The sequence below is a fragment of the Neovison vison genome, chromosome 1 (assembly GCF_020171115.1).
Source record: "Neovison vison isolate M4711 chromosome 1, ASM_NN_V1, whole genome shotgun sequence".
NCBI classification, from domain to species: domain Eukaryota; kingdom Metazoa; phylum Chordata; class Mammalia; order Carnivora; family Mustelidae; genus Neogale; species Neogale vison.
In genome coordinates, this window is record NC_058091.1 from 149,377,281 (window position 1) to 149,395,767 (window position 18,487).

Consider the following 18,487-nt stretch of genomic DNA (forward strand, 5'->3'; position numbering starts at 1 on the left):
ACAATACAGCAAAATAAAAGCAAGAGGTTTAAATGACTTAAATGACTGAGGGAAAAAAACCAAAATAGTCATTGTTTACAGACAAAAACAGCCAAAGAGAATAAACTCAAAAAAGACCCCCAGTGAACACGGAAAACAATGTGAATGATCGCTATCACTGGAAAATCTTTTTTTTTTTAAGATTTTGTTTATTTATTTGACAGAGATCGCAAGTAAGCAGAGAGGCAGGCAGAGAGAGAGGAGGAAGCAGGCTCCCTGCTGAGCAGAGAGCCCGATGATGCGGGGCTTGATCCCAGGATCCTGGCTTGATCCCAGGATCCTGGGATCACGACCTGAGCTGAAGGCAGAGGCTTTAACCCATTGAGCCACCCAGGTGCCCCTGGAAAATCTTTGAATAGGAATTTTCTTTAAGTAACACAACTGAATGGCTTCTCAACCGTCCCTGCTGCCTGAGCGTTCCTGTTTCACAGTGCAAGCTGGTGCGCATATCCTTGCCACAAGGGTTACACTGCCTCCCCAAAATTAAAAATTTTCATTTGAAACACTCGGTACTACAGAACTTGCACAGTGACAACTGCTCACTATCTCTTCGTACTGATCAGTAAACGACTGGGATGGAAGTACTCACACGCCGCACAGCTGCCGGGACCACCAGTGTGAGTACGGGAGACCTCACGGTCTGGTAGAGAGCTGCCCAGAGTCGGTCAGCTACGTCCAGTAAGAGAGTTTGGTGGTGGGTCTTCAAACTTTCATAGTTCCAACTCACGATGGATGTAAACCACAGCTGTGATTTCTCTTGATGACAAAACCACAGATGCTGCCCACACTTCTGAGGCCTGCTGCCTATACTCCTCAAAGGAATAATAAATTATGGTTAGAGGTTAGTAAATATAAATTTGTAATTTTTCCCCTTCCAAGTTCTTAAACCTCTGAAATCTACCCATAGACTCCATGGGGATCATTGGGCTCTGGGTTTAGAATCTTTGTATTATTTTATCCTTATATTATCTTATTTAACCTTCATAAAGATCTTATGCAGTGCAGTAGGTAGCTATTATTATCCTCATTTAACTGCCCAGAAAATGAGAGATCAAATATTTCCTCTGAAGTCATATGACTAGTAAATGACAGAGCTGGGATTTGAACCCAATATAATGGACTCCAGCGTGTATGTCTTGTTTTTTTATTTTATATTTTTAAAAATATTTTATTTATTTGAGAGAGAGCAGAGCGAGAGAGAGTGTGAGTAGGGGGGAGGGGGAGAGCGAGAGGGAGAAGCAGGCTCCCCACTGAGCAGGGAGACCCTTGCTGGCACCCCTTATTTTTTATTTTAAACCTCTTAAGAGTTTATGTATATTTAGTCCCATTACTTTTAGCAATATCACTGATCTTTCTGTCTATTCCTGACGCATTTCCATTTTGGTTTAATTACTATAGATTTATAGTATGTTTTATATCTACTAAGACAAACCTCTTAACAAAGACAAACTTCTCTTAACATTCTGAGATTTTTTCAATATCAAAACTAATATACATCTGAATTTTAAGGAAAAATTTTTTCATTTATATGCTAATATGGGGAGAACTGATATTTGAAAATACTAAGCATTCTGAACTAGGAACAGAATATTCTCCCCATGCACTAGAATAGGTATATAAGCCCCTCATTAAGATAATGTTGCTTTGGGGGGCACCTGGGTGGCTCAGTCAGTTAAGCATCTTTTCTTTTTTAAAAATATTATTTATTTATTTATTTATTTGACACAGAGAGAGAGAGAGAGAGAGCGCCACAGAGGGAACACAAGCCAGGGGAGAGGGAGGAGGAGAAGCAGGCTTCCCACCCAGCAGGGAGGCCAATGCGGGGCTGGATCCCAGGACTGTGGGATCATGACCTGAGCTGAAGGCAGACACTTAATCACTGAGCCACCCAGGAGCCCCTAAGCTTCTGACTCTTGATTTCAGCTCAGGTTGTGATCTCAGGGTCCTGGGACGGAGCCCCATTGGTTGTGGAGCCTGCTTAAGATTCTATCTGCCCCTCCCCTCCTTCCCCCACTTAAAAAAAAAAAAAGATTTTTTTTCTTTACATAATTGGTGTACTTTTAGCTTAATTTGTTATGAGTTTATATTTTATTATGATTACAAATATCTATTTCCCCTACATTTCCTTCTAATTGATTATTGCCTGTCATGGTGTTTTAAGAATGTATACAAAATAGGGGCATCTGGGTGGCTCAGTGGGTTAAGGCCTCTGCCTTCAGCTCAGGTCATGATCCCAGGGTTCTGGGATCTAGCCCTGCTTGGAGGGGGAGGGGGTCTCTGCTTAGCAGAGAGCCTGCTTCCCCCTCTCTCTCTGCCTGCTTCTCTGCCTACTTGTGATCTCTATCTGATAACTTCTCTCTTTAAGAAGAGGAAACTAATTTCCCTTCCCTTGAATATAGACTGGACTTAATGATTCTCTTCTACCGATTAGAATGAGGCAGAAGAATTGCACAATTTGAGGGACCAATCATAAAAGATGGGATTATTTCTTATGCAACAACAGATAACTAATACACTGGTAGATATTTATTTCCTGCTTAGACTTTGTATAAACTTTCTCTTACATGGGTTTTTAGCTGCTTCTATCTTTTGATAGAGCAAATTGTATTATCAGAACATAAATGTAACTGTATTATCAGAACACAATGTAATGTATTTTTTAAGATTTTATTTATTTATTTGACAGACAGAAATCCCGAGTCGGCAGAGAGGCAGGCAGAGAGAGAGGAGGAAGCAGGTTCCCTGCTGAGCAGAGAGCCTGATGCGGGGCTCGATCCCTGGACCCTGAGATCATGACCTGAGCCAAAGGCAGAGGCTTAACCCACTGAGCCACCCAGATGCCACACAATGTAATATTTTTTGATATGCTGCCTCTTTTTTCTTCTTACGTCATTCCTGTTGCTCCTGACTTTAGCTAGACAAATGATTCTTTGAAGTAAGAATAACTACGGCTTTTTTTTTTTATGGCTATGATTTTTAATGCATATACTTTACCTCACTAAACATTTTTCCTCCCTTGCTATTTTTCTATGATGGCATGTGTAACAAAGGCAATGAAGCTCAATATTAAGAAGTAAATTTTAGCTTCCAGGATAGCATTATAAAGTACTAGATCATATAGTCTGTAAAGTAAAACAGAATCTTATTTCAATCGTGAGTTCAGCATTTACTCCTGACCACTGTGAAAATCAGGTACTCCAGGGCGCCTGGGTGGCTCAGTGGGCTAAAGTCTCTCCTTCGGTCAGGTCATGATCTCAGGGTCCTGAGATCGAGCCCCCACATCAGGCTCTCTGCTCAGCAGGGAGCCTGTTTCTCCCTCTCTCTCTGCCTGCCTCTCTGCCTATTTGTGATCTCTGTCTGTAATAAATAAATAAAATCTTTTTTTAAAAAATCAGGTACTCCACGGACAGGCAGCCTGCGAATGAACGATGGGTGACCAGGCATGCACATGTGTGTGCAGACCCCTCTTCCTATAACATGTGCCGTGATATATGTCCTTTCCTCTAACTGGGAAGTAAGGAGGAGCAGATTCTTAAATATTTTCCTAAATAAGTCCATTGAGAAAGTAACCCTTGAGTTAATGCCCACGAGGAAGACAAACAAATATGACTTCTCATGAGGCATTAGTTCCTCCCTCAGGTTTCCCCACCCCCAGCCTCATCTTCACAACCACTGATTTCGGCAACAGCAACCTGAAGAACCGTATCACCTTCTGTCCTCTCCCAGGTCGTTACTTGTATGAACTAGTTTCCAGGTTTCCCCTGTATTTCCTTCTAACTATTGAAGCGTTTTATTTCAGGGCACCTGGATGGCTCAGTAGGTTGGGCCTCTTGCCTTCGGCTCAGGTCATGATCATGATCTCAGGGTCATGGGAAGGAGCAAGCCTGGAGTCTGCTTCCCCTTCTCTCTCTGCCTGCTGTCCGCATACTTGTGATCTCTCTCTACCAAATAAATAAATAAAAATCTTTAAAGTGTTTTAGTTCTTCCTTTAATATTGAAAATGTTTCGTATCTTCCCTTCAATATTGCTGTATTATAAGGGATCCCTGAGAAACTGGGTTGATAGGCAAGTAACGGGGCTCTTCTTCCATTCCCTGCTATAAAAGGGACAGGACGACCACATGTCCTAACTGAAAAGGCCTTGTGTTCCTCTACTTCAGTCCCTCACGATTACTCTGTTCTGTTCTTTCTGGTACATCCTTACTCCAAATTGCAAACATGAAAAAAATCACTTGATTTAACTTCTGACAACTGACCTATAATGTCATAGTGGGGATTTGCCGAAGATCCTAATGGAAAGCAGGAGCATCATTAAACGAACATTTGAATGCCTTCAATGGGCCTGGAGTCCTTCCAAAAAGGCACAGAAGGCTTCTGTTTTCCCTCACGGCATAGATGGGTTAGACATACACTTCATGTTTGGGGGTTTTCTTTTTGAAGACTATTTATTTTAGAGAGAGACACCAAGAAAAGGAGGGGCAGAAGGAGACGGAGAGAGACGAGCTCAAGAAGAGCCCAACGTGGGGCTCAATGCCAAGACCGGAGGATCATGACCAGAGCTGAAACCAAGAGTTAGACACTTCGTTGGTTTCCCCACCTCAGTGGCCCACATTTGGGCATTTTCTGAAGAGAGTATGTTGATCATGGCTGTGTTCTGTCTACTGATTAAAATGGGTTCCTCAGTTTCTCAAAAAATTCTGTAACTAAAGAATCAATCCTACAGCCTTCCTTTGGACAGACGTTTCAGTAACAATGGCAAAGAATGACTGGCCACAAAAATTCAGGGAAAATTTTGGAGGTACAGCTGGAAGTAAATGGAAAATTTACTTCCATTTTTAAAAAATGGAAAAAAATGTAAAAAAAAATGTAAAAAAGAAGCCCTCCATGTCAGGAATGTACATCAGCCCACTTGGGGACCCGCCTGCTCCAGCTGCGGTGCAGAGTGATGACTTAGAGGAGAGCTGGGCAGAAGCCTCCGTGCTCTCTGTGCCAGGACACAGAACCAAGTGAGAGCAGCCTGTTTCCCCAGCTCACACACCTCTCTTCCTCAGAGTCTAGCAGCGGGATGACACAGCTGAGAGACAGACGAAACAAGATCCTGGGAAGTTCACAATTGATTGCAGGGGATTTCTGGGAACAGGAACAAGGGTCTCTTGCAGAAGGCAAAGAGGAGATAGCAATAACCTCGCCTCAATTTCTAAGCACTTCCTGGGGTTTCTAAGGAAGTTCCAGAAGCCTTATGCTATCTGGAATGAATCCAGAGCCCAAGATCACTCTGGCTCTCTATGTGGTTTTCCATGAATACCATCAATGCGTTCCCCATCTTCAAGTCACTGTGAACCCTTCTCAATTCTCACTCTGTGTACGGTCCTCCTCTGTAGCTCCATAATAATAATAATTTTTAAAGAAAATCTTAGAGATTTCTACAGAATAGCAGTTTTCAGGGATTGCTGTGGTTGTCAAATATTTTCACAAGACTGTATCTTAAATATGTAGGTATCTTAAAATAATCAGGTTCAAATCCAAGTTTCTCTCCCCTTCTGGAGGAAACAGAGCGACCTTATCAAAAACCAGGACAGCGCTGTTTTCATATAGCTTGATAAAGGCTCTTCCTCCACACAAGCGAAGACAGAGTACCCACTCCCCAAGCCAGGATCCAATCCCCTCGACCAGGGACGGAAGGACCGCTAACACTTCTTTGGAGGTGAGAATACAAGGGGAAAAAAAAGAAAAAGAACCTTCCCGCCCGAACAGGGACTTGAACCCTGGACCCTCAGATTAAAAGTCTGATGCTCTGCCAACTGAGCTATCCGGGCTCATGTGCCCGGCCTTCTCTGCCAGCTCAGTAAAGGGAAGTGTGTGGGGCGACCGGGGACTTTGGTCCACCTGCTCGGACGCGCAGCCATCAACCCTGTGCGCCCGGAGCTCACACGCTCGGAGCAGCCGGCGCCCCCGCGCCCCCGCACTAAGCGCCCCACACAGCGGGCTCCGGCCGGGAACAACCCGTCTTCCCCCCAGAAACGCAGGCAGAGGCCGTGCTCCGAAGGGCTCGAGTCTGCAGAGCCCCCGCGACGCTCTCGAGTGCCGCCGCTTGGGTGAAAGTGAGTGGGACCCTCCCGCGGGACAAAGGTCTTGGTCTCACCGCCCCGAAAACACGCGGGACTCCGGGGCTTCCCGGCCCGTAGAGGACGCAGAGAACAGGCGCGGGCCGACGCGTCCTGCCCACCCTCCCACCCACACCCTCGCCGCGGTTAAAGACCCACGTCCAGCCCTCGCCTCCCCACGTTGTTAGTCGAGTCGGAGCAGGCACTTACCGCGGCTCTCGCGGCAGGCCCGGAGGCCCGCCAGGAGGAGGCCGCGGCCGGCCGTGGGGAAGGTCGGGGCCGTCCGGGCAGCGTCCGCGGGAAGCCGGATCCCCCCGGGGAGGCGCCACGACCCGAAACCCCCGGGCCGGTGCGGCGACCCTGCTTCAGGCCCCGAGTAGTGACGACTCCCGCCGTAAGCAAACAGCTGTCGGTCAGAGGCAGAAGCCGAACCCCCAGGGCCGCGTCTCCGCGCGTCTCCCTGCTCTCGGGGGACGAGGTGTCCTGTCCCGCTCGCGTCGCTCACCCCGGCGCGGCGCGTCTGCTCCGGAATTCCTTCTCCCGAGACCCAGACCCTTTCCGACATCTGCGCGTTGGGCTGGGGGAGGCCTAGAGCCAGGGTCTTCCCAGTTCGCCCGGCGGCAGCCACCTCGCTCGCCCCATCCGCCCACGCCTCCGCCTCCTCCTACAGGAGGCCTTCCCAGCTACGCGGTCCAAACGACCAGGTTCTGCGTTCCCAGCTCTCGAGGTCTGGGCTTCCGGGACCCGCCAGATTTTCAACGCGGGAGCCTCTCAGCGCTATAAATTTCCGTGCGGCCCCGCGTGAGTGCGACGCAAGGTGGCCTGAGGCGGAGCGCGTGGCCGTCGGCGCCCCGGGTCTGGCTGCAGACGCGCTCCGGACGCGCCCCCGGCGGCGGACAGGAACGGGGCGCGCTGCGCGCTCGGCGGCGGACGGGGAACGGGGCCAGCGGCGGACGGGAACGGGGCCGGCGGCGGACGGGAACGGGGCCGGCGGCGGACGGGGAACGGGGCGCAGGGCGCGCCTGAATGCAGCCGCGGTACCGGCCCGCCCGGCGTCCTCGCGCGCTCCTCACTCGGGCAGTCCCCTCCGAAAGCCGTTCCGGGGCCGACGGGAGCGCTCTCCTGCACCGTCCCCCTCCGTCCGCCCGACCAGACGCGCCGCGGGCCGGGGTCGGCGGGGGCACTCACCGTGGCGCCGTCCGTCCCGCCGGGTCCCGCGACGTCCGCCGCGCCGCCGCCTCCGCGGAAGGACCCGAGTCCGGCCCTGGCCGCCCCGCACCGGCTGGTCCCCGTGTCCTTCCGCAGGACCCCGCGGGCCTTTCCGAGGCTCAAAGGCAGAGAGTCCGGGGAGAGGAGGAATTCGAAGACGCAGGGAAACGTCCCGGTGCTGAGACTTGTCCCCGGTGGGATGGAAATGCTTTCCCGAGAATTAGGGGAGGACCTTGGAGCACGCTGAGGAGCAGGAAGATCCCTGAAGCACAGAGGACGAAGCCCAGGGTCCAAAATCAGTCTCAAGGCAGCCTTCCGTTTGTTTTCCAGAAATACGAACCAAGGCTTCCTAACTCTCCTTTTCCAACGGGTCTCTCTGGGCCCTCAAAAAGTCACAGGACCGTCTTCTCTTTGATGACCACGTGAAATTCCAGCTCCCGGAAGCAAGCTGTCTGCAGAGTTCCCTCGGGGTGACCGGGCTGGCCAGACATTGTCACCGTTTTCAGGAAGACGCTTCATTGACGTTCAGGTTCATTCTGTCCGGACAGTGCCAGAACAGTGATCGGAGCGGACTCTTCCCCTTTTCCTTGAGTAGCTGAAGATTTTTCTGTCTTCTCTTTCCGTCTGGCCCTAGATTTCCAGAGACAACTTTCTGAGTGTTTTCTTTTCTCTGTGCCCACTCCTCTGCATTTGCCCACAGGTCTCTGGTACCGAGGAGCAGTGGAACCTGCGGTGATGCTGTGGGAAACCCATGCCACCACGGAGACTAGCCAGACAAGGACAGATCTGCAGGTCGGAGTTCAGGGCCACTTGACCCCTGCGGCCATGTGGGGCCAAAGGTGAGGTTTCGATGCCCTAGGTATAGTAGCTGTTTCCCTTCCCTGGAAAGGATGCCCAGCATCTGGATTCCCCTGGAGACCACAGCGGCCAGACTCCCAGTGTGCTCTCCAGCCTTTCTTCCGTGGTTCTGCCCCACTGCTGTACTTGGGGCCATGGAGAAGCTTCATATTTAATCCAGTGAGAATAAGAAGAAGAAGATGAAAAGGACACTCGTGCTCCTGGAAGGGAAAACTATCAAGTACAACCTTTTGTTCTCTGCCTAGAGTTACCAGAAGGAAAATTCCAGAGAACAGCTAATTCACCCAAAAATGAATTTAAAAGCAGTGTTTACTTGGCATCTGCCCTGAAATAGCCACGGATTCCTAAAAGCAGTTCTCAGCCTGGAGAGTCTAAAAGCAACACGCTGGACACGGGTGCCTTGGGTGGTCACAGCACAGGCTGTATAAATGGCATCCTGCGTGCAGTCCGGAGACTTGTCTGTTCCATTTTCCTGCGTGAATGGCCGATCCCACCCTTTCTGGCCCAATTACCTTTGAGGAGGGAGCTCTTCTGTGTGCACACATGACTCAAGCCTTGCTCTGTCTCTTGAAACTCAGCAGTTACAGTCTCTGCACCGTTAATAGACAAACTGGCATCCAAAAGGAAATGAAGATAGAACTCGTTTTGATACATCCACCCAGCCTAGACTCATCTTTAGAAAAAAGCAGTCCTGTGCTCGTTTCGGCAGCACATATACTAGAAAAAAGCAGTCCTCTAGTGTTCTGGCTCCTCCTGCGTAAGACAGTGTTTGTTTTAGGAAACACAAAAAACTCACACATCTGTCTACCCTTACCCCTCCTCCTACCCCCACAACCACACACACACACACACACATACACAGCCCCTTTGGGATGCATCTCTTTCTGGGATCTCTGGTCTGGCGATGATAACTCGGATTCCACTTTACGACTTTCCTTAAAATTCCAAAAACAAGTGTTAAAAATGATTGCAGAAGACAGATGAGGTGATGCAGACTTCCTTTAACACTGCATGATGTGGACAGAGAACTGCAAAATGGGGGTAGAAGGCAGGAATCTTATAGGAGAAAGAATTTTTAAAAAAAGAATAAAGAACAAGGAAGTGACAAACAGAAGATTTCTGATTCAGTCTTGTTCGGGGCAGGGAGGCCCGAACTGGCCAGGCGTTTGGGGGATGGGCGGATATTTTGCAGGTCTGGCCAAGCTGGTCATCCGCAGGGACGTGGAAACCTAACTCAAGATTTGCTGACATGGCACCCGCCCCCACCCCCCAGAAGCTGCTCCGTCTTGGCCCTGGAAAATATTTCAAACACAAGAAACTAGAATTCAGTGCACAGAAGTAAGACGTGTGGGAGGGAAAGAACTGTGCTCCTCGCTCCCTGGTAACACCCTCGCGATCTTATTTCAGCGGCGTGTGTGCTCAGATTTGGATGCTTTCTATCACGTGGCATGTGGAAATCTCCAGTGAGACTCAATTTGCCATCTACAAGAACAACTGTTCTCCCCAAATCCGGCGTCGAGCAAAATGCCTTTATTTAATACCTTACGCCTAATTTCCCAAAACAAGCTTTTCCTGAGGTCTGAGAGCGTCCAGCCTCAAAGCTTCCAGTTGTCTTTTCAACGTTCGCGCTGGCATCGTCCACGGTCCCGAAGCGCCGCTGTTTGGGGTGGAACAGTCGCTTATGCGCACAATCGCTCCGGGGAAGGCTTAGGATCCCCCTGCTCCCCGCCCCGGCACCCCAGCTGCGCGCCGGCGGTGATTGGCGGTGGTTGGGCGCACAAGGGACGCGCGCGGGGCGAGCGGAGAGGGGGCCAGACCCCCAGGCCTTGGGGGAGCAGCTGTCCTCCTGCTGCCAGACACCCCGGTCGGATGAGCACAGCTGACCGCTCAGAGAACTGACACGGAGGGAGGGTGTAGATTTCTGTTTCCCTCCAGTCTGTCCGGTTTCTGTCCCGCCCTTTATGGTTAGCCCCAATAAAACCCACTTAGAACGTGCGGTTTGGAGTGGCTTCGGAAGGAGGAGCTTGCTGTGGGCTTGGTCCCTTCTTTCGAGCCTCCTCCCCTTTGTCTTCCTTGTGCAGCTGCGGATGCCGGGAGCCGTAAACCGCCGGGGAGAAACGCGAAAACAATAAAAGTAATCCTGTAGATTTTCTAATCCTGGAGAAAACAGACAGTGGAGGTGCCGGGGATTGAACCCGGGGCCTCGTACATGCGAAGCACGCGCTCTCCCACTGAGCTACACCCCCTCGCTCCACTGTGTCTCTCCTGTTTGGTAAAATATTACTTGTTTTCCCATTTTTCAAACTATTAGAATTGGTCTGCAGAATGTCTACCGGGTTAAATGTTGCTCTTTTTGAAATTACGACACTGGGTAGTAAGTACAGGCTTCGCCGGGTAGCCAGATTGTAAACCGAATCTCAGCCTCCGCACTCGGGTGACCTGCTCCAGGGCCCGCTCACCAGCAGAGTGCTGAGGGACAGCTACTTGCCTCCACGAGGAAAGTTCAAGAAAGTCTCCTGCACAAACCGCAGCTGTAACGGTTCAGCTCCACGCGCCTCTGGACCCCAGACAGCCAGCCGGGCCTCAGGGGGACCAGTCACTAAACTCGGCACCTGCTGGCTCTGGCGTCCCCCTCTCAGCGCTGGGCCTCAGTCTGCCTCCACTCTCCCTCTCTGTCCCTCTCTGGACGATTATGTCCACAAAGGGTTTTACAAACAAGACTTCTCGAAGTGACTCTCCCCTTCCCCCGCCTGGCCGACAGACCGGAGGAATGAACAGGGGCCAGGCGAGGGGGCAGCTACAGGGCAGCGAGCAAAGCTGGGGGACCCAGTGAGGCCCGCAAACTCCCTTTGCTCTGAACCCACTGACACAGCGAGAAGCCGTGACCAATGTGTGTATTTGAAAGAGTGAAGTCGAAGAGCCTGGACGCCTCCACGTGGTGTCGTCGGTGGCTGGAAAACTCGGGGAGTCCTGGACACCTCAACGCAAGTAGGAATGGCTGGTCTAGGAAAGACAGAGGAAAAGCCATTTGTTCTGGAAAGGCTGGTTTTCAGCTTAGCGTGTCCATCAAACATCTCACTGACTTCAAGACCTAAGGCTCTTCATCTAAGAGTCTCCCATAATACTGACGAACGTGTTTCTGGCAGGTTTTCATTTAAAGACTAAAAAACGTTAAGCGTTTGCTAGTGAAGGCAGGGAAGACGGAAGGCGGCCAGCTCTGATTCTCCTCCCTGGGTCCTCTGGCAGATTGACTGGGGACCCTGATCACAGAGGAGGTCTGCCGTCAGCTGACACGCTGTGGGAAGAATTCCTTGATGGCACGTGTGAACCTCCCAAACTGGGGATCTGGGGCTGGTGGACCTTTTAGTCTACAGCTTTCCTGACTTGTTTCCACCACACCTGGGACTTCGGACACTAATCGTTTCCCCGCATTCGGTTCGGAAAGCCCCGCATTCCTGTGGGCTTGGTCCCTTTCCCTTGCTTCCTCCCTCGGAAGTTGGTATTGACATCCTGCCGCATTTGGTGGTTATTCCGGCTTACTGAAGTGTCTGTCTCTCTCTCCCTCTCCCTGTGTGTGTGTGTGTGTGTGTATAAGGACAATGAGGGCAGAGAAAAATCAATGGTTTTCTGCTCCTCAGCCTTCACACAGGTTCTACTGAGGATACAAAAAAGAACATCTAACAGACATTGCACAACGGCCTGCTTTTCTTTCCTTTGCCCTTTCTTTTCTAAAAAGATACTATTTTTAAGTAATGTGTCCCCCCCATGGGGCTGGAACACACAACTCCAAGAGCAAGACCTGCATAGTCCACGGACAGAGCCAGCCAGCTGCCCTTCCTCTCTCTTTCCCGTTCCTGTTCCTTGGTGAACTGTGACACCAAGGAAAGCAGCAGGAGCTTATTCATAGGGCCATAACACGCTTATTAGTCTCCTTCCCCAAGATCCTAAGTGAGCATGATCTTTCGTTCTCTCACTCTTTCTTGTCTTCCTTGTGCTGATGAAACTTAGATACAGCTTGGAATGGGAGGGAGAAAGGCTGTATTGAAGGAATCCAGACCTAAACTGGGTCTCCCTGCACACCTGCATAGACCCTAGAATACAGGAAATCCCAACAACAGAGGCTTGGGCTGATTTCTGCACTGTTACAGGATCAAACAGTTGGTAGAACAAGGCTTACTGCATTTAACGTCCCTATTCCACAAAATCCTAGCCCAAAACCTTTTTTTATGTCATAAGAAGGGTATCTGGATGCTAGACCAGAGAGCGTTTCTGCCACTAAGAGCCCCCCAGTCTGCTCACCAGAAGTCGACCAGAGCATGGGCTCTGGTTCTGCACCACGGAGCATCCCAGCTGGGATGTGCACATCTGACTCCAATTTCCTTTTCTCTCAACTTCTGTGTGAATACAAGGCAAGGAAGACCCTGTTAAAATTAAGTACAAAACCCAGGCCACACCGGAAAATTGCGTGAGCAGACAAAACAATCTCAGCCACAGAAGCCAAACTAAATCTAGCTTTTCTCACAGACACAAAGGACATTTAGGTTACTTTATGTAAACGCCTCTGATCAAAGAAACAAGCCATCTTCCTAAAACCGGTGTAAAACAATCACTCTTAAGCAATCCCTTGCCATCCAGAACCCCCCACTGCAATAACCATTACCCCATTACCGTAAGAACTAAACAGCTTCCTCCTTTTCACATTATAAGCCAATCCCGTGATGTCATGCCCTGAGCTTCACATTGGCTTTAAATGTGAAAGCTCCCAGTTCATGAGCCGTTATTATATACACAATAAATGCTGACTAGCTACTATTTTATTGATTACGTGGTTTTAATTTTGCTATTCTGATTTTCGATAACCCATAAGATCATGCAGATATATAGAAGGTTCGCAGCGCATCACCTCGGGGAACTTCGGTCCAGGTGGGAGGAAAAGGGAAGAAGTGGAATAAAGTAATAATGTTGGTGAGAAAGAACCCACGGTCAGATCGGTGACATGGCGCTGGTCTCGAATTTTAGGCTAAGGGAGGGGGGATTCGACAGAAGAGGAATGAACTGATCGCAAAACTTGGTCATGCATGAAGAACGGGGTGTTTTACCATCACTGCTCTGGTAATCCCTGGTGTAGCCCCAGCTAGGGATGCTTCAGCTCTGGGCTCTGGAGACTCCTTACAGAGAAGAGGGAAGAGAAAAGGAAGGAAAAGCTACAGTTCATTATAGAGCTTTGTTCAGACAGAATCCTCCCCTAAAGAAAGCCAGCTCAAAGAGGCAATACATGAGCTGGGACACGAGGTTTTGTAAAGCCTTCACAAAGATCTAAGACCTTATAAAACCTCTGTAGACCTAGAGAAGTCCTCAACTGCATCACGTAAGACACAAAGAATAGCTCTGAGTTTGGCCAATGTTTTGTGGGACCGTAAACTCCTACAGGAACCTTGTTATTGTTGTTGTTCTTAAGGTTCACTTTGAGAAGAAAGGGAGCGGTAACGTGGGGATTGAGGGAGGGGCGGAGAGAGACTCCCGGAGACTCTCGACTGAGTGCAGAGCCCCACCCTGGGCTGGGGGGGTGCGGTGCTCAAGACTGGGTTCCCAGCGGGCCTCCAACCCATGACCTTGGGATCGCGACCTGAGCCAAAAAAGAGAAGAATCAGGCAATAATTTCTATGAATTTAAAGTCTCCCAGGTGGTTCTGTTAATCAACCAGTCTGCGAGCCACTAGCCTGGAAAAACCAAGCACTCCGAGACTGGAGTGATTTACCGGTAGGATTTCACCCAAAAGGAGATATCTCTACAGGTGGTCCACTGTATCCTTCTCCCCATCTCCTGAACACACACACACACACACACACACACACACTGGACAAGGTCCCGCTTCTTGAGAAAGAGAAGGCCCTGAAGAGCTTTTTCCCACAGGAAGATTGGAGGTGCCTAGTCCGCAGCTGCCCCTGCGGCTCTGGGGGCTCTCCGTGCTGCTGGTGCACAAGGCAAACACGTGCGGGGGGGGGGGTCTGGGGCCCCCTGTTAACAGGCAGCTCCCGCACAAAGGCGGGAAGCCAACTCTTCTGAAACCCTGTGTGTAGTTATGTGGGAAGCAGTGCTGATTCAGGCTTGACCATCTCAGGTATAAGTGGGAGCAAAGTCGGGGTGGAAACCTGGAATAAGGAGAAAGTACGAGGCAAAAGTCCACTCGGTTAGATTTCCACGATGTCTTTGCCTATGGAGTGGCAGAGCCCAGTCGGTTTCAGCTCCCAGCGTGAGGTTTCGGAACTCCAGCGGCTGTTAAAGCCAGGCTTTCCTTTCCCCTACGTATTTCTCGTTCTTAGAGGCTAATCAAGCCGGGCTTTCTCTTAGAGGTGCGCCTCCTCCCGCACAGCTTCCCAGTTCGTCATCTGGCCCCTGAAGCCAAGACTCTTGCGGGAGCGAGGCCAGAGCTGCAGGGAGCGAGAGAACATTTGGAGGAACACGGGCAGCCCAGCGAGTCTTGTATCCAGCCCCCACTGCAGGTGGGAAGGCAACTTCTGAGACCCTTAGGAGGCTGAGGGGGGTGAAAACATGAAAATGGAAAGACAGATTTGAGGATACAAAAAAAATGCAAACTGAATGTAGATTGACACAGAATTTGGAGCCTCATTGGCAGGTGGGAAGTGAGGGATAGGGAAGGACAGGATTTCTTCTGAATTTTTGTTGTTTTTAGGTCAATTTACTTCTGTACTAGAAGCAAGGAACAGAAAATTCCTGTCACCATTATGTGGTTTTAGGCTCTTCTGAATTTTTGTTGTTTTTAGGTCAATTTACTTCTGTACTAGAAGCAAGGAACAGAAAATTCCTGTCACCATTATGTGGTTTTAGGCTCTTCTGAATTTTTGTTGTTTTTAGGTCAATTTACTTCTGTACTAGAAGCAAGGAACAGAAAATTCCTGTCACCATTATGTGGTTTTAGGCTCTGTGTTAGCATTGAGACATGAATTAACAATGAAGGTTAATACAGTAACAATAAAACATTTCATTCCCAGCCAGAAGATTAAGAGCTCACAATTAAACACCCTAAAACCTCCTTATCTTCTGATATCAATAGGCAATTTTGAGCCCTTCCCACTACCCATTCTCCAAGCCTTTCCTCTTCATAGCTTCATGAAAATGCAAAACTGAGGATAATGCTTCCTGACTCAGAGTTTGGAGCTTTCTGAAACCTCCCTACATTGTTTCTTAGATGTAATAGACTAAAACGAAAGGAAGCTTCATGGTTCTTGCTGGTAATGCCCACCTAGGTCACGCATAATGACGACTGGACTTGGGGTAGAGAAAAAGTCTGCAACGAAGGTCGCACAGACTAAAACAGAGAGTAACAGCAAGGACAGAAAGGGACTTCAGAAGTGGGCAGCATATGTCTTTGCATGGGCTTCTTTTTTTTTTTTTTTCTCATTTTCATCTTCCTTTCTCCTCAATAATTGCAAAATGGTAGCTCGGGTGAAAAAGCTGATTAATCCAGTGGCTACTTGTGGCTCATTTCTCTCTTAAGCAGTCCCAATCACCCTGGGTAGGGCAGTCCACTGTTGTCAAGGAGCAGAAAATAGCAAAAAGAAAGGAGGTGAAGGGAGACCATTCCGTATCACCAGAGTCATGGGAAGACCAAGGAACCGAACTGTCTTGCACAGCCTCCAGCACCACAAGAACGTCCGTTGCTAGCACCATCGGAATCAAGAATGCCATAGACCACTGCGCCCCTTAACTGATTAACTAGACCACGGGGCCAGGCAGAAACCTCGGGGTCAGCTTCTGGACCAGAGTCTGCCTTCTCCCCTGGTGCCAGCCTCCTGAATAAAGATCATATCTCTTTCCAGTCACAACTCATCTGCTGAGTACTGGCCTTTCAAGAGACCGGCAGCTGCACTTGGTTTTCAGCAATGCTCTCCCCGAAGCTTCCCAGTACTTTAATCTCTGTGACCCTCCCACACTGACGCTGAAGGGGGGTTTTGTTTGGGTTTTGTTCTGTTTTGGTATCATTAAGTTTTGATGAAGGTCAGCCCTGTTTCTTAAATAATGTTGCAGCTTATTTGACACCTCACGTGCCTCTTTAAATCGTATTTAACTTGCCCTGTTACTCAAATCCCGAGACAGAGAAAGAACTACGACGAACACATCTCATGCTGTAGGGAAGCTGTGGATGGCGCCCTCCCTCCAAATTTATGGGCTTCCTGGAACCTCAGGATGTCACTTGATTTGGAAATAGGGTCTTTGCAGATGTCATCAAGCGCAGATGAGGCCCTGAGGGCAGGTCCTAATGCCGGCTGACCGGTGTCCTTGCGGGGAGAGGGAATCTGGGCAGACACACAGGGAGACGGCGGCGAGCACAGAAGCAGGGCTTGGAGTCGCGCGGCTGCAAACCCAGGGAGCCGGGAGAGGCGGGCGTCCCGCTCTCACCGAGCCTGAGCCTGCCCGGACCGGCCTCTACAGCTCCCGCGCGACCGCCTTCCACATCCCCGTCCCATCATCAGCCCTGCGGCGGGCGGGGTCTTACCTGGCCGGGGGAGTCAGACCTTCCCTGCCGAGAGTTTGGTTGCCGAGCGGGTCGTTACCCTCTCATTGACTTCCCTGGCAAACCCGAGACTGTGAAAGGCGCCCCCGCACCCCCGGGAATCTCCGTGGCTTCCGCGCGAATTCCTTTGTAACCCGCCGCACAGGGATGCAACGTCTCTTCTCTGGGGGGTTTCCCAACTGCAGGGTTGCACCGGCGGACTCTGACCCTTTCGCTCCGATCTCGTGCGCTGGAGACGATCCCCGCAACCAGCAGGGTGGGGCCCGCAGGCGCCGCGGCGGAGGGGGTGTAGCTCAGTGGTAGAGCGCGTGCTTAGCATGCACGAGGCCCCGGGTTCAATTCCCGGCACCTCCAGCGGGGACGCCTTGGGGGGGTCCTCCATTTTTACGGGAACTCGGTGGCTTGGACTCCTTTCGCCCTGTCAGGACCTGGCTGTCTGGGCGCAAGCGAGTCGGGAGGAGATCTGAATGCCTCGGGTACTCTCGCTGCGGGGTTGGAGGAACCAAGGCCCTCGGAATTACAACGAATGAGCGTTCAGTTTGCAGGAACAGGAAAGACAAAGAGCAATGGAAAGACAAAAAAGACTGAGAAGCCCTCGGACAAAATCCGCTGGATTTCTTCCTTTTTCTGCGCGCCATTCTGTCAATAGAGAAGAAAACTTGCACTTTCTTTCCCTAGTCTCTGCTCTGCCCTATCCGCCCACACATGCCCGGCATGAAAAGAGAACACCGTCTTGAAGCAACCACGTCGGGAAGAGTCGAGGCCACAGAACTCGCAGGGAAACCCGGACACTCGTGGAGGTGCCGGGGATCGAACCCGGGGCCTCGTGCATGCTAAGCGCGCGCTCGACCACTGAGCTGCACCCCCTCCCGCGCACGGCCTGCGGGCCCCACTCTGCTGGCTGCGGCGAGCGTCCGCAGGTGCGGGACTCGGCGGAGGGGCCAGGGTCCGCTCGGCGCGACGCTCCTGCTTCGGCAACGCTCCCGGGAAGAGACCGGCGTTCCCGGCTGCAGCGCGGCGCTCCCTGCTCGCCGCCCGCCGCCTGCCCCCCTAGGGCGGTCTCAGGACCGAGTGTCCTCCTGGTCCTCCGCGTCCTTCTCCGATCTGCGGCGCGCTTAGAAATCTGTGCGAGGCGGCGCAGGGCGTGCAAAGACCCGCACCTGCAAGGGACCAAGAGGAAAGGGGGGGGGCGCTGAGGGAGGAGGGAGGGAAGGAGGCGGGCACCACCTGCGGCGCCCAGGCTATCCCGGCCCAGGTGCGGAGACGAGGCCGCGGTGAACTACCCCACAGTACCGGTGTGAAATGAGGGCAAGGCGTGCGTCAGCCCCTCCTCTCCGAAACGGCTGCGCCCCACGTCTTTGGAGAGGGCGTCCGCACGGTCCCGCGCGCGCTTCTCGGTCCTGGGAACCGCAAAGGCCGGAGGCGGGGAGGGGATTAGGAAACAAGCTCCTGTGGACAGTGCGCCTCTTCCAGCAGAAGTTATTTCCGAGGGGAACTTGAAGGAAGGGAAAGAAACGCATCTGTTCCTCGCGCAGCACACTAGAAATCCGTCCCTCCCAACTGTCCTGACGTAGGTGTGGGTGCATCTTTGTTTTGAACTCAGGTTCCTTCCACCGAAGAGGAGACTCGGTCGTCCAACACTAAACTTCTCCCTCATCAGAGGACTCCGACGTTCAATTCGTGTGTTCATTTCTGTTCGAGGGAGCTCCGCCCTCCACCCAGCGCGGGGCTCCAGCTCGGGC

The 18,487-nt window shown here is 51.1% G+C and overlaps 4 non-coding genes across 4 annotated transcripts; 1 reads left to right on the top strand and 3 right to left on the bottom strand.

The window, feature by feature from the left end:
* Positions 1-5,781: 5,781 nt before the first annotated feature.
* Positions 5,782-5,854, bottom strand: TRNAK-UUU. The gene has a single exon. It is a non-coding gene; the product is annotated as a tRNA-Lys (tRNA).
* A 4,529-nt stretch (positions 5,855-10,383) lies between these two features.
* Positions 10,384-10,455, bottom strand: TRNAA-CGC. Its single transcript has one exon. It is a non-coding gene; the product is annotated as a tRNA-Ala (tRNA).
* A 6,572-nt stretch (positions 10,456-17,027) lies between these two features.
* TRNAA-AGC lies at positions 17,028-17,099 on the top strand. The gene has a single exon. It is a non-coding gene; the product is annotated as a tRNA-Ala (tRNA).
* Positions 17,100-17,540: 441 nt separating this feature from the next.
* Positions 17,541-17,612, bottom strand: TRNAA-AGC. The gene has a single exon. It is a non-coding gene; the product is annotated as a tRNA-Ala (tRNA).
* Positions 17,613-18,487: the final 875 nt, after the last annotated feature.